The following is a 25,079-nucleotide window of genomic DNA, read 5'->3' as shown; positions in this document are numbered from 1 at the left end:
TTTCATTTAACTAGTGCTCCTTGCCAGAGCTCATGAAAGCAAATCCTCTGGCCAAGGAGATTAGCTATGGCAAGCAGTCCTGGCTTAAGTTAAGCCCTGGACATGAGTTGGGGGCAGAAAGGTGAATATGGCTTCTAGCAATCTCCCCCCACTCAAATGAGCAGCTGCAAGGTCTCTCTATCTTTCTCTATCTCTCCCCCACACAGAGAGACACAGAAAAAGGAAAGTGTGTCTTATCTCCAAAGTAAAAGCCATGCTTGTGTTTTATTGTGGGTGTATTCTTCAACTCTTCTTGACACAACAACAGTGCATTAGTGGCAAATTTATTCTGCTTTATCAGTTGTTATGCGACGCTTCCCCAGTCCTACCACATTTTGCTGCAGCACAATAAATGTAGGATGACAAAAAGAAAAACAAAAACCCCTCAGACTCAGAACATTGTGGCAAGAAAAGTTATGGGACTTCCGAAGGAAGTTGCAGGGTCTGCACTGATTGGAAATGAAGTCAAATGATCACCCCAAAACGTCTGCAGGCACAAACAATATTGAAAAAAGATCATAAGCACAAATAATCATAATTTTAAAAAGGATGCTTGGAGGACTCCTGTTCTGTTTCTGGGTAGAGGCCAGTTCAGGTGAAATTCTGTCTTAAAGCGGTTAGGTTACATGCATACAATGCATATAATCCTGGGAACCGTATTACGTTGAGAGTGTTGGTTGTGGTAGCTCTATAAGAGGCAGACTATAGCTCCTGGGGTTCTCTGTAGAAAGCCATGTGCTTTAAATGTATGACGTGGGTGTGATCTTAAAGGCACAGCGTCTGCTTCCAGCCCTTCAGCAACATCCTAGCACACCTCATGGGGCGGTGGAAGGGGAATCAGCCCTAGAAGGTCTCACTTGAGCCAGAGATCCCAGTCCTCGACTAGGGTGGGCAGGTGAAAAAGAGGACAGGGCAGCACAAAAGAGGGAATTGCACCTGGTGAAATTCCCTCTTCTACACAACTACCAAAGGTGCAGGGAGCCCAGCTCTCTTTTCCACTCGGCTACCTTACCCAGGACATAGGTTTAGAGGGATGGGGGTTCACGGCAGCATACTGGGGGTCTTGAGCAAGTGATTTTCCATTTCAGTTCCCATCTGTGAAATGAGAGCAACAATTTTTACCTAATGTAGGAGGAGGGAAAACACAAGCAGGATAATAAAGCACTTTGCAAAAATCAACGCTTCAATCCTATGCACACCAACCCGGGAGGAAGTTTTGTTGAGCTCAGCAGGAACTTGCACCTGAGCAAACATACTTTGGGCCTTGCTGCACTTTACAGTATCTCTCTAGGTTTCCCTGCCGTTTCTCTTCTGAAAACTTTAAAGCTTCATCCAGACGTCAGGAAGTTGCTTTGGCAGGAGTGAGCAACACACTCTTTGTCCTGCTCGACTCAAAGATGTCCTCATTCCACACAGGCAAAAAAAAAAAAGGTCTTGCCTCCTTTCCCCATCCCAGCAGGCCTTTTGAGCAGCAGTTTCCCATGTTGTTTTGTTTGCCTTCATAATCTAGCTGGACGTGGGGGCTGACACAGACAAACAGCACCCAGCCCTTTTCAAAACACCCTGGAAGGTGGCTGCAGTTCACGAGAAACATTTTGTGTCAAGATCACCACAGGGGAAAAATATCAAATGGCAGAGGACAAGGATATTCTATCAGCCTTTGTGCAAAACTGTGTTACTTTTTCCCAAGGCTTCAGCAGCTAAAAAGTGTGGACCAGCGAGCAGCACAAGAGGAATGCCTTGTCTCCAATGGGTGCCACTTGTGGGATGTAAAAGGATATTGTTCAATGGGCCAAGAGCTCTACTTGAAACACTGTACCAGATGACCTTTCAGGAACATGAATAAACATTCTGCTTAAAAAAGAAGGATGAAAATTTTTCAAGCTACAACTTGGAATTAAATCATATAATCCAGGCTCCACTCCAGATTGTGGATAGTGGAGAACAAAATATCACTGCAAACAACAGTGCCATTTTTAGTTCCTTTCTCTTTAACGGCGGACACTTTGGGTGCCAAAGGAATTAAGGAAGTGGCAATAACTAACTGCCTGTTATAGTTTAACTTTCTTTCCTTTTTTTGCCTGCCTGTTCGGGACAACCAAAATACCCAACCATTTTCTGTCCTTGAAAAACATACCAGGAAGTGCAGGTTTGCTTCAGCTTTGTACAGTCACTCCCTTCCAGGAAAAGCAGAGACTCTGCTTCTGCCAAGTCAGTCTTGCTCTTGCCTCATTAAGTTCCTGAGCAACCTTTTCCGAGTATCTGCTGTGGTTTCTCCCCTCTCTTTTTCTGCAGAGGCCAATTATAAGCAAAGGCTTCAATGGCAATTGGAGGTTGCAGAGCGGTGCAGATCACAGAGGCCAAAATACTGCAAGCACTTATGTAAGCTTCGTTCTGTCGAAAGCTGTCAGTTTATGCTCCTCACCAACCTTCCATAAGGACCAAATTAGATATGGCAGGGGTCAGCAACCTTTTTCAGCCGTGGGCAGGTCCACAGTCCCTCAGACCATGTGGTGGGCCAGACTATATTTTTTTTTGGGGGGGTGAACGAATTCCTCTGCCCCACAAATAACCCAGAGATGCATTTTAAATAAATGGACACATTCTACTCATGTAAAAACACACTGATTCCCAGACCGTTCGCAGGCCGGATTGAGAAGGCGATTGGGCTGCATCTGGCCCCCGGACCTTAGTTTGCCTACCCCTGAGATATGGCATTTACCTTGCATCTATGCAAAGATGCACTTGGGTTGCAATCCTAACCATGCCTCCTCAGAATTCAACTGCTATTGAATTCAGTGGGACTTATTCCCAGGTAAGCGGAGTTAGGATTGCACTGCTTATTAACGCCGCTTATGCAATGGCCCTGTGTGTGTGCGCACGCGGCTGTCCAACATTTTGTCAGTAAAATTATCCGCATCCAGCCTGGTAGCTCTTGTCTTCTATTCTGCTGCATTAAAGGTGCAGATTTAGGACGGCCATGTGAATGAAGACGACACACATCTGCTGAAATCCCTTCTGGATAACTATTAAAGGTGCAGAAGCTTTGTCCTGTTTTCCATCTAGCTCCCTCCCCCTACAATTTTGGGGGTCCCAGCACTGGTGGGAGGAGACAGCTCTCCCTATGTTTCAGCACTGGGCCAAACTTCTCCCAGCTCGAAGGATTCATCCTTCTGAGAATTTAACAGAATGACAAATTCCACCCAGTTAAATTTTTCACGTCTTCGATGCACTCTAATGAGAATAACCCGAGAGAGGGAGTTCAGTCAGCCCAAAGCATTTCACTGCCTGAACTGAAGGACAAGATGTCTCTCCCACTCCCAATTTATGTGCAGAAGCCATCCATCCTGGCAGGTGAATCTCATTTCAAAACTTATTTCAGCATCTTATTTCAACATTCGCAGATATTGCAGCGATGTGCAGACCAAAACAAGATTAACACATTCTTTTGCCTTGCTCTTTCAATAGACACGGCACCGTTCATCACCACTCAGCTATGTATGTAGCTTGCTGGGCCAGATGCACTCTCAGCCTGACCTATTTCACAGGGTTCTTGTGTGGATAAAATGGGGGAACACAGGGAAATGCCTTTCACCAAGTCAGACCAGTGCTCAATACCGTCAGACGGGCAGTGGCTGGTTCGAGGCAGGAATCCTCCCCATCCGTATTGGGAGTGAGGATTGATCTTGAGACCTTTTTGTGCGCAAAGTAGCTGCTCTGTCCCTGAACTATGGCCCTTTGGAACCTTGCCTTGAGTTTCTAGGGGGATATAAGTAAGATAGCATTATACTTGCAATGCTAAGTGATTAGTAAGGGAAGTATCCAGTGACTGAGGGGTCGAGTTGTAGGATCTGAGTTGCCTTGCACAAAAATGCTGCTTTAGTTGCAGCAGCACAAGCCTTTGTTTACACCACAGCCACTGAAGCAACACTATACATCTGGCCTGTTGAGATGCCACTCAGTTAAGGGAGGACAGAGCAAACTGTGCAGGCCTAAATGGGTCAAACCCTTTGGATTCCGACCCTGATGGCAGCCTTGCAGGGCCCCTCCCAGCCCCTCAGATGCTGTGACCTTTTCCAGCCCTTGCTCTGCAGGTTCTTGCGTGCATGCTGACCACAGGGCTTAGTCGCCAAGCTCAGTGCGGTGGTCCTCCCTCATAAGCAGCGCAGAGGGTAAACAAACAAGCGGCAGAAATTATACTGCGGAGCGCCCTGGACTGGTTGCTCCCCAGCTCTCTGCACGGAGCAGAGCTTTGCAAGCGACGGCAGTTCATGGCGTAAACAAGCCTCCCCAGTGGACTGCCTTGACCCAGACTTTGAGGAAAGCAGCTGGCCAACTGCCTGTGCTCTCATGTTCAGCCACATGGCTCAGGAGCAGCCAAACAGGCGGAGAGGGTTGCATTTTCCCAGCTGTGTGATCCACTCTCTACGCTTGGCCAAGAATCCGCATGCAAGCCCAGCGAGGAGAAGAAAGGACGCAGCAGCTCCAGCGTGCTCCCCCTGCAATAGAAACCAAGACTCTGCAGGTTGCCAGATGTCTCGTTATTTTAATAGGCATTTGTAATGCTTGAGAGCTGGTTTCTCTTCCAGAATATTACAGCAATTATTGCTGCAAGATCTTTCTGGTTCAGTCAGTCTGCCAGTGCAGGGAGAAGGATAATATCAGTCTGGGGGCTTGGGTCTAGCCTGTTGGCCTCAGTTGCTCACCCCAACCCCCCTGTCATAAACCTTAGCACCTATCTAGGTATCCTTTATAATGCACATGTATGATTATTTATGCTCATGATGGCTATAGGAAACCCCACTTTCAACACTGTTTGAGCCTGCTAAAGTTTCAAGATAGACATACTGCTTCATTTCCATCAGCACCTGTTGCGTAGCTTCTTGCTGAAATTCTAGGGCCTCTGAAGAAATATTTTTTTATTCCTGATTATATGTGCTCATGATGGTATCAGGCCAGTCAAATGCAATCCCAGTTTCAGTGCTGTTTGCATCTGAAATTGTTTTGGAGTAATCGCATGGCTTCCGTTCCAGTCAGTACATATCCCGTAACTTGTCGCTGAAATTCCGTAACTTTTTGTTACCACACATGCTCTGGTTTTGGGTTTTGTTTTGTTTTTAAACTTTTTGGCCTGCTTTTCATAGAATGGTAGTATTGTAGAGTTGGAAGGGACCCAGAGGATCATCTAATCCGATCCCATGCATTGCAGGAACCTCAACATGCAGTTCCCCATCCAATTGGAAACCATACCGGACCCTGCTTAGCTTTGCAAGCTATGCTAGTTACTGCTGTGCCACTAGGAGGACATAGCGCTATAGTTCAAGACTGCACCTCCAGGCAGCAATGCAGTAACATCATAGAAGCATCGCAGAACAAATTATGAAGAGAAATGATGTGTGGACAGTCCAGTATAAACCCACTGCTGATGCACTATTATTGCATCAACTACATTGTGCAAAATGCACCTGCCAAAAAACAACATTCTGGAGTGACCCGTCATGCACACCCCTTAATTACCCCCTTGGCTTTCTACTTCTCACCCTGTGCACAGCCAGTTATGTTCTAAGAGGGGTCCAACTTGTTCTCGCCCTGACAGCTCCCCATTGCTCAATATGCCCTTCGAGTAAAGGCAGCATTCCCTCTCTAGCAAGGCTTCCTTCCTGGGCAGAGAAGCTCCTGGCAGCAGCTCCCGTGCATTGCCAAGCAAACAAAATGTCCTTGGGGCATTTTATTCAAGCTATGCCATGACGATGCTTATTCCTTGGAAATCCAGTGAGGTCATAGCCGCTGGAAATGTCCAGCAACAACTTGGTTACGGATTATTTATTTACCATCAAGCTGTAGTTATTGATTTCAGGATTTTGCATGAGCCAGGGTTACTGTGGGCAATGTGAGAATGGAGGGGAAAATGTAATAAATTCCTATGTTTTCCTGACTTCTGTTTCTCGTGAACCGCAGGGCTACTGGGCAGGGATTGGGCTGCTTCCATGCCTAGGACACTGCAGGAAAGATACAAATGCTAATAACCAGTAGTGTGGTAACTGGACAGTGTAGTGTACTGGTTAGAGTGTTGGGTTAGGACCTGGGAGATCAGGGTTTGAATCCTCACTGAGCCTTGAAGCTCACTTACTGAGTGACTTTGGGCCAGCCCCTGCTAGCCCACCTCGCAGGGTGGTTGTGATGGTAAAATGGGGAGAGTGAGAGTTTTGTACACCAGTTTGAGCTCCTTGGAGGAAAAGATAGGTTATAAATATAAGAATAAATAAATAATTGCATGGCATAGTGTAACTTTACTTTTTTATTATTAAAATAAATAAAATAACCACCCTGGGTTGCTTTGTGAGGCTGAGATGTAAAAATGAATAAAAATAACGGTGCTGTTGAAAATATTTTGTATTGGTTGAATTTGAAAAAAAATGATATTGCAACCTAGACACTAAAAAAAAATGGAACAAGCCCCAACATTGGAGGACGGGGTGGGCTGTATTTAATTTCCTCTCTGGGACCCCGCAGAAAATATCCATTCTTTCTTCTTTTGTATGGACATGTTTATATAGGAGTGGAGCACAAGGCTTTTACGCTGCCGTGACGTGTCTAAAAGAGGGAAACTGTGCGGTTGGGGCAAAGCTGTAGAGTCAACAACAGGAAGGATGCAGTACAGTGACTGCAACACGGGATATAGTCGAGAACTCATGGCGTGGAAGAAACTGGGCTGGCAGCAATTGCATCAGTAAGGAGGGGGTTTTTTGCAGGTAGGTGGGGAGGAATAACCCATGAAACAGGAAGAGAAACAGACAGAACTCATTGTCCCCAGTAAAGAAAATAAACAACAGCTCCCTTGTACTCTGTAGGTATCTAATACGTCAAGACTTCAAGAGTGAGCTTTCAGAGATGCATCTTGCTTCAAAACCAAGTTGCACCTTTGCATCTTGTATATTTAATACCACTTTTCTGTTAGTCAAATAGTTCATTTCTAATTGCTTGCTCGATTTATTAGGCAAGCCAGGACATAACCTAAGAAAGGGGTTGCCCAAATAGCACGGAAACTTCACATACATTTCCTCAGACATGATTTTCTTCTAGCAGTTTCTCTCTACCCCAACGCCCCGCAAGCGTCATTTCTCACAGAACAAAAGAGGGTTTCCAGGCCTCGTGAAGAAGGGAGCTGTTGCTGCTGCTTCCACCAGTGCACACTGCTCTTAGGGAAAACCCACACTAGTTGAAAAATTTCCTTCTGCAAAATGACAGGCCTGCAGTTTACTGACTGTGGAAATCTAAGATCAATGAAGGAAAGAAGATAGCAAGTTCCTGTTGGCCAGAATGGATAGTGTCATCAACAGCCCATCTGGGACATCCCATTTCTTTTTAGCCCTCCCACACTGACTGCCCATTTCTCTGGTAAACTGTCTAAGAATACCAAGGTTGCAGATTTTTTTTTGGTGATTTTTTTTTCCTTAAAAAATGTTGAGTGGTACTCTCATTTTCCTACTCATATTGAAATACTGCCCCTCAATGAGGCCAAACTTAGAGTCACAAAATGCTCAGGGGTATGCGGACCCCTGTGTCCCCCCAGAAAAAAGCACTGGTTGCAGCTTTGATCCCCGTTTGGGACAGCTGCATATTCCTGCATTGCAGGAAGTTGGACTAGATGAGCCTCAGGATTCCTTCCGACTCTACAATAGTATGGTTCTATGATTCTAAGAAATGGAGCCTTCCCATTAACATCTACACAGCAGCATACAGATGTGTGTGTGTGTGTGTGTGTGTGTGTGTGAATGAATAAATATGAACTCTTGTTCACCTCTGTACAGTACAAGACACTTCTGAAGACTCTCATGCCAGTGTTTGATCTACAAATCTAAAATATGCTTCATGCTTTTTATAGGTATCTAGGAATGCAACAATTGCTTGCTCAAATGCTTCTGGAAACAGAACAGGCGTGAAGTCTGAATGAATTTGGCTCACAATGAAAATAGGAAAAAGAAACACTGGTTTGCAGTCATCACTGTTACTAAACTGGTTTCCATTATCGGCTCCTCTGCCAACGTGACTGTTATGTACAGTCATACCTCAGGATGAATATGCTTCGGGTTAAGCATTTTCGGGTTGCGCTCTGTGGCGACCCAGAAGTAACGGAGTGCGTTACTTCCGGGTTTCGCCGCACGCGCATACTGTTAAAATGACGTCATGCGCATGCGCAGAAGTGCCGAAATGTGACCCACGCACGCGCAGACGTGCGGACACGGGTTACGTTTGCTTCGGGATGCGAACGGGCTCCGGAATGGATCTCGTTCGCATCCCGAGGTACCACTGTACTAAGCTTGGATTCTAGAACAATAGGCAAGTAGGATCCTAGAATGCAACAACTGATTGGCCTGCAGGAAAAGACCAATCAGGCTCCAGGAGGTAAGCAGAATCAGCCAGGACTCATTGTGTAAATAATGTATATACAAGCCTGAGGTTTGGGGGGCAATTGATTCACTTTTTTACAAGCTGCAATAAAGAGCATGAAATCACTACAGGACTCCGAGTGTATTTCAGTGACATTCCCTCTTGGAGCAGATAGTGGTTTGGGGGCACAGTTTAATGGGGACATGAAGCAAGGCTTAAAGATTCAAGCCATAGTTTCCTCACCCCTGAATTAGCCCGATTCACAAAAGCCCTGAAGAATATAATATGATGGACCAGATCCTCTTGGCCATGGTGATTAAGGTTTGGCCAGCTTGATGTTCTAGTTTCTATTTTTAACTCTTATGTTGAGCAGTCCACAAAAGTGGGAGATGGCTGGGTTGTATCTGTGTGTGCTGTGCTGTGTCTTGCTAGTTAGCATGAGAAGGGGCTAAGTCCACAGAGCTGTATTGCTGAAAGGCAGCTGGTCAAACCACAGAAATACAACTGGTAGAGAGGCCTCTGTGTGATGTCATTTCCCCTCCTCTCCTAGAATGGAAGGAGCATATAGTACTTCCTGTTCCCCTCTCTCTTCCTTTGACCAGCATTGGTTACAGACATGCCTTCCCCTTCTCCAGTTTTAGGCCCATGCCTGAAGCTGGTTATCCTGTAAACATAAGTATTTTGACTGCGTAGTTTTTACTGCTGCCATTGTTGTGAACCAATGCATAATTATAAAGTAAGTAAATCTTATTTTTAAACTTACTTTACAAGTTGTTGCCTGATTCTTTGTTAAGCGGGGTAAGAAGGGGGGAAACCAGCTTACTTCATTAGCTGGACATGCTCAAAGCAAGGCTTTACAGCCTAATTCCTTTTAATTCTGCTGCCAACAAGGATGGAATTTTGAAACTCTGTTCAACCCCCACACGTGGGAGCCTGGAGGGATAAGTTGCAATTAATATATACTCTCCTACCCATTGAAACCCATGCCATAATTGACACATTGCTAGTGAATAAGTATGTTGACATGCTTTTGTTTTTGGGAGGCCACAGTGGAGCTAGAGGTCTAGTGCTCTTTTCATACATTGAATGTCTAGGGTGGTATGAACTGATCCAGTTTAGTAAGAACATACTACTAACTATGGTCCACCTGAAAGCTTCCCAAGTTCCTGACTGAGTGCCTTCAGCACACACCAGGATGACGCAACCCGGAATGAAAGGTATCCTCTTGCTCAGGATCATTGCATCTTTCTGCTGCTTGTAAATAAGCCTGCAATTCCACCAGTCTGCAGTGCCCAAAGTGCAAGGGCCACTAGGAACGAACCAGGTCACTTTGGTGACACGGAGCAGCGACACGGATGAGAATGCGTTTGCCCACATGCTGAACTGATGTGTGTCTGTTTTATTTCTAAAATATAGCAGCTGTTTCACCATGAATTCAGTGTACACAGCAAAAAACAACAACCCACCAACCCTAAATGGCAGATAGTCATAAAGATGCTAAAATCAGTCAATCAATCAATCATAATACAGCAGAATGGCATCTCATAATTCACAGTCAGAGCCCTTTCACTACTACAAATCAACCACAGTTAGGCATCATACCTGAGATTTGCTGAAGGGGCAACTTCCAAGCTTGGTCGCTCACTCTAATTTTTGGAAATGAAGCACAGGATATGAACACCAGACGACTTTTCTTCCCCATCCTTGAAACTCAAAGCAGATGCCTTTAGCCTATGGGAATAGAGGGTATATTATGCAGGGCTGCTATTCACTCCACAATTCTGCAGGAGTGCAGAAGAAGTGTTTTAGTTTTTTCTTCTTTTCTATCCTGCCTCTCCTCCAAAGAGTTTAGGAAAGTGTACATGGTTCCCCACAACCTTATTTTCACAATAACCCTGCAAGGTAGGTCAGGCTGAGAGATAGTGATTTGTTGAAGGTCACCCAGTGAGGTTTATGGCTTTATGGAATTTGAATGCTGGCTCTGCTTGGTTTCTGATTTGACACTCGACTTCTGCACCACACCGCAGGCTGATAAATCTCAACTTGCATTTAAAACTGAAACAAAACCCTAGCCCTGATGGCTGGGAAGATAAGATATGCTTGGAAGTGTGTAAACAGAGGTGGCTGAACAAGAGTCCCAGGAGCTGGGGTAGGGCTTCAGTGCCATGAACAGCTCCTTGTCTGTTCTGCAACTAGAAAAACCAGAATAAGTTATGCACAACAGTCAAAATTGTAGAATAAGTTCTGAAAAATAAGACAAACAATGCAAATTCTGAACTTGCATAATTTATACGGATAAGAGAAACCTAATGTTCTTGGTGCAACTTTTGGATTGCCCATTAATAGAATTCTACATGTTTTTGGACAGGGGAACTGTCCTTGGAATTGCTGATGGCTTCACCTTTCTTGAGTCAGAAGAAAGAAGAACATCAGAAAGCATGAGATTTATTATCACAGCATATTTGTTTTATGCAAACCACACACAATTTGCATAAATTTCAAGAGCATTTTGAGGCTCTCCCATCGAGCGGATGCAAACAACTTCCCAAAATAGCTTGGAAAACCAGTTTAGTTTTCTTTCTTTCTTTCATTTCTATACCGCCTTTCATCCAAGGATCCCAGGGCAGTTTACATTATAAAAGCACAAAAATACATAAGATAGTAACAAACAAACAATACCATTCCCTCCCGAGCAATAGTTGGGGTTTTTTATTTAGAAGCCCAGTTTATGAATGGCAAGGAACTTTGCTCAGTTTATTCTTGACATGGTTACTGTTCAAACAGCTTCCTTTACACAATTTACTATTTCCCCCTCCACCCCGCCCACAGAGCTCAAACAGATGGCTCTTGCTTTGACACGCAAGAAGCTTTTTCACTTTTAATGCACCTCTTCTGTTAGTCTACCTAGCTTAATGAAGCATGTGTGATTCTTACGGTTATACAAAGGGTGGCATAAGCCATCTAAGGACTCAGGTTTTGTACCTGTGCATCCCCTTTCTTTTTCACTTCCCACAAAAAGTTGTAATTGCTAATCACTCTCTTAAAATTTCTTTCTGAAAATACATATACCTCTTCTCATATATATAAAATGTAACACCTCTGCCTGGCCTCAGTTTTGTAAATACATGGAGGTTTTCTCCCCCCATCAGGACTGCAAAGCCGTCAGTAAATTATCCAGACAAAATGACCTCAGCAAGCACTCCGCTTGCAGGGGGAATTGGTGTTTGCCCATACTTGAAACCACTAAGTCAAGTTGCTGGTCAATTGCTACTCTTCATTCAGCAAGTGCAGCTCTCATGGCTGTTTTGCTCTGGAGATGGCAGTTGTGCTAGTATAATTAGCGATAATGTCCATAATATAACAGGGGACGTCAACAGTTCCATTTCTGCCTCCTGCACCATTTTGAAAGCCATTCCTGTTGACAGTCCTGATTCGACTGGGACACCCTGGAATGACAGAAGCTACCCTGGCTTCGGCTTGGATGTCCCATTTTCGGTGCTGAGCTCTTGCATGAGTCAGCTGGCTCCCATGTGAGTTCGGCACTAAGAGACGTCTCTTTCACATGAAAGAAGGTGCCTGAGCTGGAGTCCATGGAGGGGGAGGAGGGAGAGCTGCTGCTGGTGCAGGCCAGGCCCAGAGGCTACACCACTTCCTCCTGACACCACCCCTGCTGAAGGAGGAGAAAAAAGCCAATGAAGATGAGGATGATGAGGATGGGGAAGAGGAAGAGGAGAAGCTGGAGGTGCCAGTGTGGTGCTTGCTGAGGGAACTGCTGCCCGTAATGGAGGAAGGGGCTGGGGTAGGGCAGCCCTGGCTGGCTCACACAGGAGCGTGGTAGCGAAAGATGCAAGTCCCGATTTTGATTGGCAGAATGTTGGAGGGTACAGAAATCCCCACTAGTTTTGATATTCTCCTCTGCTTTTTATTTCTTCTTGTCAAATTTATTCCCTAGAGGCCTTGCATGTATTCTCTCCAATGCATGCTTCCTACAATTAAAACTGGAGTGCTCACGGGTCTCCCACACACTTCCATTATGTGAACGCTGCATGATACAACAGGCACAAACAGCTTCACAAGCAACCAGGGTTCTTTTTATTTATTTTTTGCAACTTTCCTCTTATAGTAGCTCCACCATTTCCAGGCTCAGTTCAAAAGGCTGCTTACCTTCAAAGACCCAAACTGCGTGGATCCACAATACTTCTGTTGGTGGCAAGGGAAAAAATAGGTATAAAAAGGAGAATTCCTGGATGCCAAGATCTTCGTTTGGGGCAAGTAATCTTTGGTGAGAGAATCACAACATAAGCAATAAAGTAAAGCATGGAAATATAGGTAGTTAGTGCTTTAAAATATGCCATTGTGAGTTCCAAAACTTCCCTCTTCCCTTAGCATAAAAAAAAAAATCACATATTTGGTAAGTTTAAAATGGTTTACTTACGAACTCCCCAAAGGTCAGATTTATGTGCTTTTCCATACAGCATTCATAAAAAGTTGCACAGGCAGTAAAACATGACCTAGTTACAGTGGTGAAAGTTCCTAAATTATTGATATAGGAACACCTGAATGGCTTGTGAAAGTCATGCAGCTAAGCTGGAGCAACCTGTTTAGCCTCTTCACCCACTGAGCTTCTAAGGGAGACTGGAGGGGAACAGTGGCTTGATTACCTAGTCCCTCCCAAGGTGAGCTAAGCCTGGCAGGACAGCTTATTCAATTGTCTTAAGTCCTTCATGCACTAATTAGACTTAAGCAGGTTAGTTATGAGGTTGCTTATCCTGCAATTGAAAGGGCCATGTCCTCTCCATATTACTGCCTGCTCATTTTGAATCTTAGTCTCTGAAATCCTTCTCAGTGTCCCACTGTCACTTTCAGAGGAGCCCATTTTGCACAGTTGAATGTTCAGAAAGGTGTCCTCTGTTGTGGTACCCAGGATGTGAAACTCCCTGCTGCAGATGATCTATCATGTCCCTGTTTATGTTTTGATGACAGCTAAAGACGCCTCTGTTCTGACAAGTCTTTCAGCCAGGTGAGCCTTCTTTGAATTTATAGCTCCTACTTCCCCAATTTTCTTTGCTGCTCCCTTTGTGTGGGTTAAGTTTTGAGTTAAATTTTGATATTTGTGGCCTTGGGCACTGCAATTTGAAATAGAAAGGCAGGATAGGAACATATGAATGAGCAAGTTGCAGAAAGCAGCATTGCTCCCGTGGGAAAGAATATTGGCTTGGAACATCCGAGAGTCAAGGTTGGGCTGTCTCTTTATGCCTTCATTGCATTAGCACATGTCCATGATTGGTCCCTCCATGGATATAACCTGCACAGTTGGCAGCCCACTACCATCCCAGCATGACCCAGCTCCACTCTGCACTGTGAATACCTGCACTGTAAACTCTGTGCCAAACAAAACATTGCACCCAAATGCATGTCTATTTTTTTAATAGGAAAAGCAGCTTGCGGAGGGGGGAATTTAGAGTGCAACAGCAGTGTAGGGCCCTTAACCCTTTCCTTGCCCACCACAACTTCTCTCCAGCCTCTTCCACCCCCCACCATTGGTGGGATTCACACTTTTGCAGATATGTTTTTAGAACCCCATTGGAGGAGAACAGCTTAGGGGGGGTTGGATTTCAGAATAAAAGCAGCTGACTAAGGTAATATTAACTTTGACAACCCACACCCACCAACAGGCTACTTCCCCGCTTCAAATCACTCCCTTTGCCAAGCAGCTGTTGGGACTTTCACTGTACACATTTCTGTATAAAGTGTCGTTTGGCCTGGAATCTAAATAACTGGATGAAACCTCCCCTCAATTATATTACATTACATAAGGCATGCTCCAATTTCCTCCAGTTGTATTGTTATTTATAGGTGTTGCATTGCATGACAAGGAACTAAGACGGGTCTGCAGAAACTGCGTAGTTAAGACTGCTTTGATTGTCAACTCTCTTTTTTTTTGTCAGAAGATTTGATTGAGCCATTTTGGTGGCTTATCTGGTTAGGAGAATCTGGAACTTCTGATTCCCATGTAGACGCTTCGGGTAAATTAAAGACTTCAGCTTATGCTGTCATGCAAACACATACCACCCATATTCTTCACTCCTCCACATACTCTCAGTTGGACCATTAAGGAAGTCATTCTCTGCGGTTTGCCAGGAAAGTGTCAATGGCTTTTGCTTTGGCATGGGCATCATTAAGGGAAATGAGAGAACAAGCACTACCATCCTAATGGTTTGGATCACATGTGATTTCACATAAGGTGTTTTTTAAAAAAACCTAGCCACTACAAACGCACCCCCATTGCTTTGAGGCAATTTAATATTGAATATATCTGAGATCAGGGCTCTTGAAATTTGCCCTGCTCTGCTGAAATTCATCTCTCTTTTGGATTCTAAAATTTGAAATAGTACTTTGGATCTCATTTAAACTATTCTATGTTGGTTGATGTGGGGTAGCAGAACTTGGTATACAAGAACAGCCACACCACAAGAGATATCTGTGATAAAGAAGTGTTCACTCATTGCTTACTCAGACCAGAGTTGTTGCACCCGGACTCAGCTCCTACACTTCTGTAAGCTGTTTTTACATGTGGCAAAAGAATCAGGGGAGGACATTCTGACATGTCCTTCATGAGCCAAAAACACAGAAATTTGTGGCTTATGGGTTGCCATCTCTAAGTGCAAGGACATGGAGTGGCTTTCTGAGATTTTGGGTGGCTTTCAGAACCACAGGATGGGCAAGTAGAAGCTGCTAGAGTGTGGCCACTTATGCATTGCCAAAAAAGAGGTGTGTGTGGAAAAGAAGCTTATAACTGCACCACAAGTGCCCTTTGGTTCAGGTCAAGGATCCATCTAGTCTCCACAAGTGGCCAGCAAGATAACCTCTGGAAAATCTATAGAGAATGTAAGCCTAAGGTTGCTGGTATTCAGAGACAGACTGCCTAGGGACAGTGAGCATTTAGAAATTAGATCTATCCCCCAGAAACCAGCAGCCAAGGCTGATCATACTATATTTTGCTGCCTGAAGGAAAGGAATAGACGGCAACTTCTCCACAACCTGGAAACTAACCAGATTGGCAGCTGAACATTACCTCACCAATGGCAATGGGGCAGAGTCCTCCACAGCACATGAGGGCAGCAGAGCAGCCTTAAGGCATGCAGAGTGACTGCTAAAGTGGCACAGTCTAAGAGTTAATGCATAAGTGGTTTTCTGCGCCCTTTCCAACTCCTACCATACCTCATTTGCGATTGGTTGATTGGTATTGTGCGCCATATTTATGGAGCCAAATGAGCTCCATAAAAAGGGAGTTCCAGCCTGGCAAATTATGAAAGTAAAGTTTAAAGCACAAAGGTCCATATGGGGAAGAAACATCCTTTGCAGTTTCTTGGCAGGTGATCTGAAGTACTTTTAGTGACAGCTGCCAGATGGAAACCGATGTGCGGCTATGAATTCACGCTGGACGTAAGCTTGTTGGAAAGCTCTCGGACTCCTCTCCTGGTGAGGCTAAGGGGGGAAGTTTCGTTTTCGGACATTACTGCCGCTTAACCAGGATCTCCTCAGGTTTACCCACAGAAACATTTAAGCCTGTGTAGTGCCTCCTTGTTATATAAGATAAAACTTTATTCGCATTAGCCAATGGCCATAGCAACAGTAAAACATTACAGTATATGCAGAAAAGGAAATTTGATATAAGAGCACAATTTAAAGTCCTGAATCAGCTGTCAGTTAGTGGCCCTCATTCTGATTACCCCTGCTATGAACCTAGCAACCTTTGCTGTTATCTGTTCATTTTGATCTGATAGAAGAAAGGACACTGTGGCAGTGGTTGAGCGCCCTGGGATGGTTAGTACGAGTGGAGCGCCTCATTAAGTATTTAAAACACCACCCATACCAGCTACTTCTTCATTCCCCTTTTCCTTGCTTCGGATGCACAACTTACCTCCGAGAGTCTGCCTCCCTAGTTGCTTCCTTCCTCAGCCCAGCTCCAATACACCGGTACTTGGCTGGCACAAAGTGTTATGGGAGAAGGCCTGAGGGGGCATAAGCTGCCGACAGAGGAGACTTCTGTCTGCCACACCTCCCCTTTTGCTGTTAAATGCAGACCCATCACTGCTTGCTTTCTGTATCTGGGTACACACTTGCTTTTACTCCGCATCCAGAGTGTTCCCACCACAATCAGTCTCCATGGGTGTAGCCAGGGGGCAGGGGGGCAGCTGCCCTCCTCCTCCAATCAAGTAAATAAATAAAATTGCTTAACTAAAAGTAGAAATAACCAGAATATTTCAAACTGAAATGCTCCCTGCGGTCACTTGGATGAGAATGTGGTGCATTCTAGCAACGCAACTGGCAACCTGACGGGAGCAATAGAGAGAGCTAGACAGAGTGTGATGACAGGTGGGTGTCCCCCCCCCAACATAAATCCTAGCTACACCTATGTCAGTCACTATCATCAGCCTGGATAGCTCACTTAGTTAGAGCATGGTGCTGATAACGCCAAGGTTGCAAGTTTGGTCCACGTATGGGACAGCTGTGTATTTCTGTATTGCTGGGGGGTTGGACCAGATAATCCTCTGGGTCCCTTCCAACTCTACAATTCTATCCTGTCATTTCTGATGAAAATACTGCTTTTTTACAAATTTACCCTCCGAAACCAGCTTCAGTCCATACTGAGGAAAAGAACAACCTTGTCTGCATTTCAAGCCGGTCATGTGCAGTACACAGCCAATGAAACCGAGCCAGATCTGTGTTTACACACCCAGGTTTAATTTGGTCCTAAGGGTGAGGTTTTAATGTACATTGGGCTGGCTGACCTAGCCTGCCTTTCTCCCACAGCACTTTCCAGAGTCTATTTCTGGCTCACACCTACAACCGTTTTTTGATATGCTGGCACAGTGCCTCTCAGCATGCGCAGAGTTCCTTTTCCTAAAGGTGAAATATGAGGTTGTTGGGTTTTTTTAAGGGCCAAAGGGTACCATGGTGCTGCAGAGTGTGAATAAAATGCTCCCTTGCCTGTCTGGAGCATAAACAGGTGTGTTTGGGGATCTGGTGTCCTGGATCAGCTTGCTTGCTTACACAAGAGAAGCACAGTGTGCTGACTGAGAACAAATGACCTGAAATGTGGCATCTGGCAGTCAAGCGATTCTTCGGAAAAAGCTTAGGCGCTACTCTGGATGGATGGGCAAGGCAACTGGCATACAGTCATACCTCGGAAGTCAAACGGAATCCATTCCGGAAGACTTCCAAAACATTCGGAAACCAAGGCGCGGCTTCCAATTGGCTGCAGGAAGCTCCTGCAGCCAATCAGAAGCTGTGGAAGCTGCGCTTGATGTTCGGGTTCCAAAGAACGTTCACAAACCATAACACTCACTTCCAGGTTTGTGGCGTTCAGGAGCCAAAACGTTCAAGTCACAAGGCGTTCTACTTCTGAGGTATGACTGCACTTACACACATACACAAACACACACACACACACCCTAATCCACCCTGATACATGGTTCAACAGTCTATGAAGGTCTATTCAGAGCACCAAGTTTTCACAACATAATTGCAGCGGGTTGGAATAGATGACCCTCAGGGTCCCTTCCAACTCTAGGATTCTATGTTATATATCATTTATTTATTTACTTCATTCATTCATTCATTCATTCATTCATGTAAACAATTTATGTACTGCCAAACTGCAATAGTACCCACACATACCCTCCAACACTTTGAAGCCAAAATCCGGGATGCCATCTTCCCAGACAACATCTTCCCTTCCCCCCCCCCTTCCGTGAGAGCATGGCAGCCATGATCTCACATGATTTTGCCTTGTGGTTCCTACCCCCCCCCAAAGCACTTTGGGAGAGCATGGTGCCCCAAAATGTGCATTTTGGGTCACCGTGCAAGATTGTGGAGGGGACATCACGTGCTCATGATACCCCCCCGAAATGTCCCAGTTTTTCCAGGACACTTGCGGGATCTGCCCACGTGGTTTACAAAGATTAAATTGCCTGCTGGAATAAAACTCTTCATTAGAAAAGTTAAGTAGAGAAGGAGGCCTGTTTGACTTGAATTGGAAGGGAGTCCTGAAAAACTGGGCCCATAATACTCAAAAGGATGGCTTCTGGTGGAACCGAACCATGGAGGCCCACTAACAGTGACTCCCCCAAAGACAAGTGTGGGGATGCACACATTTGAGATGGGCAAACCGGTGCTGTAGTCTTGTGTGGAGCCTTGCTTCCAAAGAATCATCCTATTTTGCTCCTGGCTATCGGCAAAAGCACCATCCAAGGAAACATCTCTTGATATCCTGGTGGAAGGGTAGGGCAGAAAGAGCTTGTAATTGTGGCCCCAAAGTTTAAGACAGAATTGCCCATGCCAAGGAGAATATAAAGGTTCATTTCAGCTCCTTTGTATTGCTACTCCAGCTCTATCGAGTGTGGGAGTGGCTTGAAGCTGATTCCCACATCAAGGCTGCAATCTCAGCAACCTCGGAGGCCCTTGTTTTGGAAAATGCTTTTCTCCTTTTGGAAGAGGGCCCCAGTAAAAAGGCAAACTCTGTGACTGTCAGAGGTCTCTTTTGCACTTCAGCCAAGTGAGAAGAGAAGGGAGTTACCCTCCAGCTGAAAATACTCCCAGGAAAACAAACATTTTTCCAAGCTCTGCAGCGTATTTTCTCATGCCCTGGTGTCAGGGGCTGTTCTCACCTAGAACGAGCGAGAGGGAAGACATTTGTTTGGTGGCTAGCTTTAAAGAAGATTTAGCACAATAAGTGATTACAGATGGTCTAGTTCTGACTGCTTGCCTGCTGGATAAACCTGATGCTGCGCAAGAGACAATCGTTGCTGGGATTTAGCAGAGATCCAACAAATTAAGCAAGCTTAATTCAGGCTATCTTCAAACAATGCCTCCACCTGTTTTACTGCTGCCTTACCATCTGCTGCTCCCTTTCTACCTGCTGCAAGAGCAGCTTTCCCAGGCATCAGGCTTGACGATGTGTCACATCACCTCTTGTCACAAAATATGACGGCGGCGTAGTCTGAGCTAACTTAGCGAGACCAAAAGTTGAAGTGTGGCCCTCAGTTTGCAGATCTGTGTTTTGCCCTGGGAGAAGCGACTGCCTTATAATCACTGATTCGCCCAGGATTACAGGAAATAAAGTTATCACGATCTAACAAAACGGACATTGTGGTTTTAAGGGAGCTTATCAGTGCATAAGAACTACATTATAAAGATATTCTGGTTAAGAGTGTGGTGCTGATAATGCCAAGGTTGCAGGTTCGATCCCTGTCAATCCCTGTATGGGATAGCTGCATGTTCCTGCATTGCAGAGGGTTGGACTACATGATCCTCAGGCTCCCTTCCAACTCTACAAGTCTATGATTCCATAAATCTGATTTATGTTAGACTACACTGAATGTTTCAGATCCAAAACAGCAGCAGAAGGCGGGTGGGATGATGGCATTCACCCAGCCTCCCCAAAACCGAGTTGTTGCTGCTTATTGGGAAGGAAAGGGGGGCAAGGGGGCAGGGAGGTTGGTGCCAGCACACAGGCAGCAGCCCTGGACTGGCACCATGCCAACCTTGGCCCTCTCTTTCCCATTAAGCAGTGGCGACTCAGCTATCAGGAGGTCAGGTTAAATGCCATTGCCCCACTATGCCACCCACTTCTGGCCTAAAGTGTAATGGTTAGCGTGTTGGACTAGGACCTGGGAGACCAGGGTTTGAATCCCCACTCAGCTGTGAAGCTCTCTGTGTGACTTTGTGCCAGTCACCGTCTCGCAGCCTAACGTACCTCTCAGGGCTGTTGTGAGGATGAAATGGAGAGGAAGAGAACCATGCATACCGCCTTGAGCTCCTTGGAAGATAAAGGCAGTATATAAATGTACAGTGGTACCTCGGGTTAAGTACTTACCGTATTTTTCGCTCTATAACACACACCCGACCATAACACGCACATAGTTTTTAGAGGAGGAAAACAAGAAAAAAAATATTCTAAACGAAGCAGTGGATGTATGATTTTTGTGGTTCATTCTGTGGCCACAGACATGTGATCTGACGGTAAGTTTGGGGTAGCCCAATGCAAAAATCCTGAGGATCCATGCTTTGTAACCATGTTTTTGCACCACCGCGGCCCCAGGCAACAGTGGGTGCATGATTTTTTTGGTGCAAGCTGTAGCCATGGACATGCTATGTGATCTGCTGGTGAATTTGGGGTGACCCATGTAAGCGGCTCCTCTCCTCTCCCGCTTTGCTCCTTTAAAGAAGCAGGCTCTCTGTCCCTCTCTCCTCCCCACTCAGCGGCTCTTCTCCTGCTTTGCTGTTTCAAAGCGAGCCACGGAGGAGGGAAGGAAGGGGAACCATGGATCCTCTGCTCACAACTGCAGCCAATCCCCCTGCCATCTGTAGGCATTCGCACCATAACACGCACAGACATTTCCCCTTACTTTCTAGGAGGAAAAAAGTGAGTGTTATGGTGCAAAAAATACGGTAATTTGTTCCAGAGGTCCGTTCTTAACCTGAAACTGTTCTTAACCTGAAGCACCACTTTAGCTAATGGGGCCTCCTGCTGCCGCTGCACGATTTCTGTTCTCATCCTGAAGCAAAGTTCTTAACCCGAGGTAATATTTCTGGGTTAGCAGACTCTGTAACCTGAAGCATATGTAACCCGAGGTACCACTGTAATAAATAATGATCAAACGAAGTGGGATAGCATTAGGCAGGGATGGGAACCCGTGGCCCTCCAAATGTTTCTGGATCCCAACTCCCATCAACCCCAGTCGACATGGACTGATAGAATGTGGACAGTATTTTTGTTTAGATTATTGTTTCTTCAGTTTTTGCAGTTGTGATATTATGGCGGTGGATTCAGGGAGCCCTGAAACAGGAAATCAATAGTCTTGCTAGCATCACTCTGGGCAGTGATGGCGAACTTGTGCTCTCCCACAGTTGTTGTTGGACCTCAACTCTCATCAGCCCCTGCCAGGATGGGCAGTGATCAGGGATGGTGGGAGTTGTAGTCCCTCGGAGGGCCCCAAGTTCCCTACCCTTGTTCCAAGTCCGCAGAAATATTCATAGAATTAAAAATACTCAAAGCAGAGAGAAATTCTAGAACTGATTAGAATGTCTTGATAGTACAGCCTGTTTAACAGCAGAACAGGCTGTCTTATCAGAAGGGGGTAGACTCTCCTTTACTAGAGGTTTTATTATGAGGTAATCGGTTTCCTAGATTGGCAGCGAACTGGGCTAAACGATCTTTGACTCTGATTCTATGATAAAGTACCCATAACCTTCATGTAAAGTTCTGGCACAGGATGAACTGCTTTCTTCCTACCAGCAGCCCAGTGATACTAAGAAGACAGCTGAATTTGGTAACCAGTAATTTCAGGAGTTCCGATATCTGCACATCTCACTGACGCAGAAACCAGACGTGCTGCTTTATCTCCGCCGCTTGAGAAAACCCCTTCCATTTCCTCATCATACTTCCTGTCCAAATGCCCCAAATGCGGTCAAAAGATCTCACTCTAGATTTTGCCATTGGGACTTTGAAGAAAATTTGCGGGTAGTGTATCCTCCCTCTTAATAATTATTCCTTTATTCTTATTTATTCCATAATCTCTCTTTTTTTTTAATGCTTTCTTGTTCTTTGCCTTGTAATGTGTGCATGAAAGGTTGTATAGAAATAGCTTGAATAAAGAATGGCAAGAGTCTTTTTCTTTAAAGTTTCATTCCAGTCAAGCAGAACAATCACTCTCCCCTTGGTTTGTCTACTCCAAACACCCACCCCTGCAACTCTCAGCATTTCATGGCTGTTTAGAATGATCAGTCCTCACAGAGCTGGTTTGGAGATACTCCTCCAGAGTGGTTTTTTAAATGGACTTCTGCAAACTTCCACTCCCCCTTGCCTTCAGCAGATGGCCTCATATTTTCAACTCCTTTGAAATCTCTCTTTTTTTTAAGGTGACAAATATTTAAATGACTAAAAGTATTTGAGCACAGCTGAAGCACAGCAGAAGACGCAAAACTGACTGACCCAGCACTCTTATCAACCCTGCTTTGTACCTCTGTAATCTGCATTCTAGCTATAGAAGGAAGTTGGCTTCCCTCCTATAACTCCTCTGTGCTAATGTTCTTTGTCGTGGCCAAGGGGAGGAAATGCTGACTCATGGAGGTGAGCATATCAACAACTTTGCACCTCCTCTAACATGTAGCTAAGGAATGTCAATGTCATTGGACAACCAGGGCTAAATCTGCAAGTAAAGGAGTTTGAGTTTCGATTAGTTGTCAAGTTCCCACAGAAAAGGGTTTGTTGCTGTGTTGCACAGGTCAGTGGGTGGTATAAAACAAATCATTTAAAGAAAAATAGGTAGTAAACCTAATCATTCTTCCCTTCTCAGTGCCGGCCCTACCATTAGACAAAGTGAGACAAGGGCAGATGCTGGACAGTAGCAGCAGATGCTGGCTGCCCCTCCTAAAAGCCCTAACTATTCCCGTCTGAATATACTAGATGACCTGCTCTGCTTCCCCTACTCTGCAAACTAGACTCCTGCCTCAGGTGCACTAGAGGATGCAATCCCATCATCATTGCATTGCAGGGGATTGGACTAGACAAGACACCCCCCTCCTCAGCCTCAGCCGATGTGGAAAGCAGAGCAATACATTTGGTACCACCTTCGCTGCAGGAGTTGCTGGAAGGAGGTGTACAAGGCGCCGTCCAACTGTCTTAGAGACTCCACCCCAGATTTGTGCAGCCTTTTCCTCTCCCAAAGATATCCCACAAGGCTTAGGATCAGAGTTTTATTTCTCCTAGACAGGCTACTTTCCCAGGTTAACAAACCTCATCTGCCCCTCACTTCCCCTCTACAGCATGTGCAGAAACTACCTAACTCACTGAGGGTTTGAGACCTATCAGCTACCCTCATGTGGTTTAGCTGGCCAGTAAAAGCCGTTTCCCAGCCGCTGTTGCATACTGACAGCTTCTAGGAGCTGAGTGCAGGGTGGGGACCAAAGGTGGACAAACTACCCCAGAAGGAACATGACATGTCCCCCACGAGAAGTACTACCCCTCCCCTAACACCCCATACACCCCAAAGTTGAAAGTAGAACTTAAATAAAAATAATTTCCTTTGCACACAAACCCTTGGATATCTAAAAACCTGTCTTACATGTAGTTTTGTCCCTCACCCCCCAGTAAAGGTATTGAACAAAATGCCCCACTTTGTATTGTTTGCTAACAATCTTATGTGCTTCTCTCGGGCAGAAAATAGGATACCCATTTATATACCTAATCCTTTTTTCCAGGACCCGGCTTCTCAAAGCAACCCTTGTGACATTAATAGCTTGAGGGCTCAACCCTTCCTGTTTCAACAGAGGTACAAAGTTTCTCACCATATCTTCTGCCTCAGCTCTTACGTCAATAATTTACTGGAAAAAGAAGGGAGTGAGAAAATCAAGATGTTGACTGCATTTTCAAAAGGAAGGCAGTACGAACGGCTATGTGGCCCATTCCCTAATGCTGAGATGTGGGCGCTTGTCCATGCATGCCGAGTTGGGGAAATTCAACAAAAGAGGTATGGCTGGCCCAAGGCATTTTGTTATCTGAGATGAAACAACAAATAGTGCCCCCGCCATCGATGTCAAGGTGGATAGTTAAGAACATAAGAAGAATCGGCTGAATCAGGCCTGTTCACCTGCGCTCTGCTCACTTGCAATTCCAAGCAACTTGTATTCAAAGTCATACTGCCTGTGATAGTGCTGGTGGAACATAATGGTCAACAGCCGTTGATATCTAAAGCAGCCACATGACATATTTTCCAAGTGCCCTGGAAAAAACACGCCACCTTGTCTTTTCTTGCAAGATCTCGGCAGCCATTTTGGGTGCCATGATCTTGCTGAAAAAAGCTTTTGGGCGCCGTGTAAGATCTTGACCCTACAAAAGTGTGTTTTGGGGGGGCAAGGGTGAGGCACGGGAAGTGCGTCCCGGAAGACACGCATTCCAGTTTTGCGTTGGAAGGTATGAAGCCAAGGCTGGCCCAGTTATCTTGTCACGTGAAGCAGAAAATCCCATAAATGTCTCTCATGGAGAGCAAAAATAATACGTTAAATACCTAAGAATGTGCAGCCCTTTTGTGATACCACCTTACTCCCTAAACCTGCTCCTGAAAAGAGGGCTGTCTCCTCACCTGCTTGCTTCTTCCTGGAATGGCAAGGAATATGCACCTTGTTCTTCCTTGCCTCAGTGAGTTATTGGGGCACCCTCTGTGAATGCAGAGTCCGCACCTGCAAAGACTAACCCAAGGATTATTTGTATGTATGAAGCTCACTAGCACACTTTTCAAAACCTTGCTCCGTTTGGCTGTGCTATTCAGCAGACTGCAGATCTTCTTCTTTACAAATGGGAAGGAGTCAAGATAGAGCCCTTCTGCACCAGAAGGTCTGCTCCCTCTTAGCAGATCCCATTTGTGGGGAGCAGCTGCACCCGGACGTACAAAGCAGTGGGCTAGAAAACCTCCTGGCTACAGGATGTGGAGGAAGGCTCCAGCTTGCCATTTGCAAGCAGATCCACTTGTAGAGAGCATTGTTTGATGTGCTGGAGAAGATGGCTTCGTAGTGTTGTTGTTGTTCAAATTTCCATACTGCCCTTCATTCTACCAATAGGAATAGCCCAGAAGCCTGCACCCTAA

The 25,079-nt window shown here is 45.4% G+C and overlaps 1 long non-coding RNA gene across 3 annotated transcripts in view; it reads right to left on the bottom strand.

Moving 5' to 3' along the window:
- The window catches only part of LOC310765763, a 37,499-nt gene that overhangs the window by 9,219 nt on the left and 3,201 nt on the right, over positions 1-25,079 (bottom strand). For all 3 annotated transcript variants that reach the window (XR_014549781.1, XR_014549782.1, XR_014549783.1), the window contains exons 3-4: positions 24,579-24,675; positions 10,033-10,161 (exon numbers count right to left, since the gene is read on the bottom strand). This is a non-coding gene — a long non-coding RNA (uncharacterized lncRNA). The remainder of the gene's footprint in view (positions 1-10,032; positions 10,162-24,578; positions 24,676-25,079) is intronic.

This window comes from Podarcis filfolensis (genome assembly GCF_964270895.1).
Source record: "Podarcis filfolensis genome assembly, chromosome: 6".
Lineage (NCBI taxonomy): Eukaryota > Metazoa > Chordata > Lepidosauria > Squamata > Lacertidae > Podarcis > Podarcis filfolensis.
This window is presented reverse-complemented; position numbering and strand designations above follow the sequence as displayed.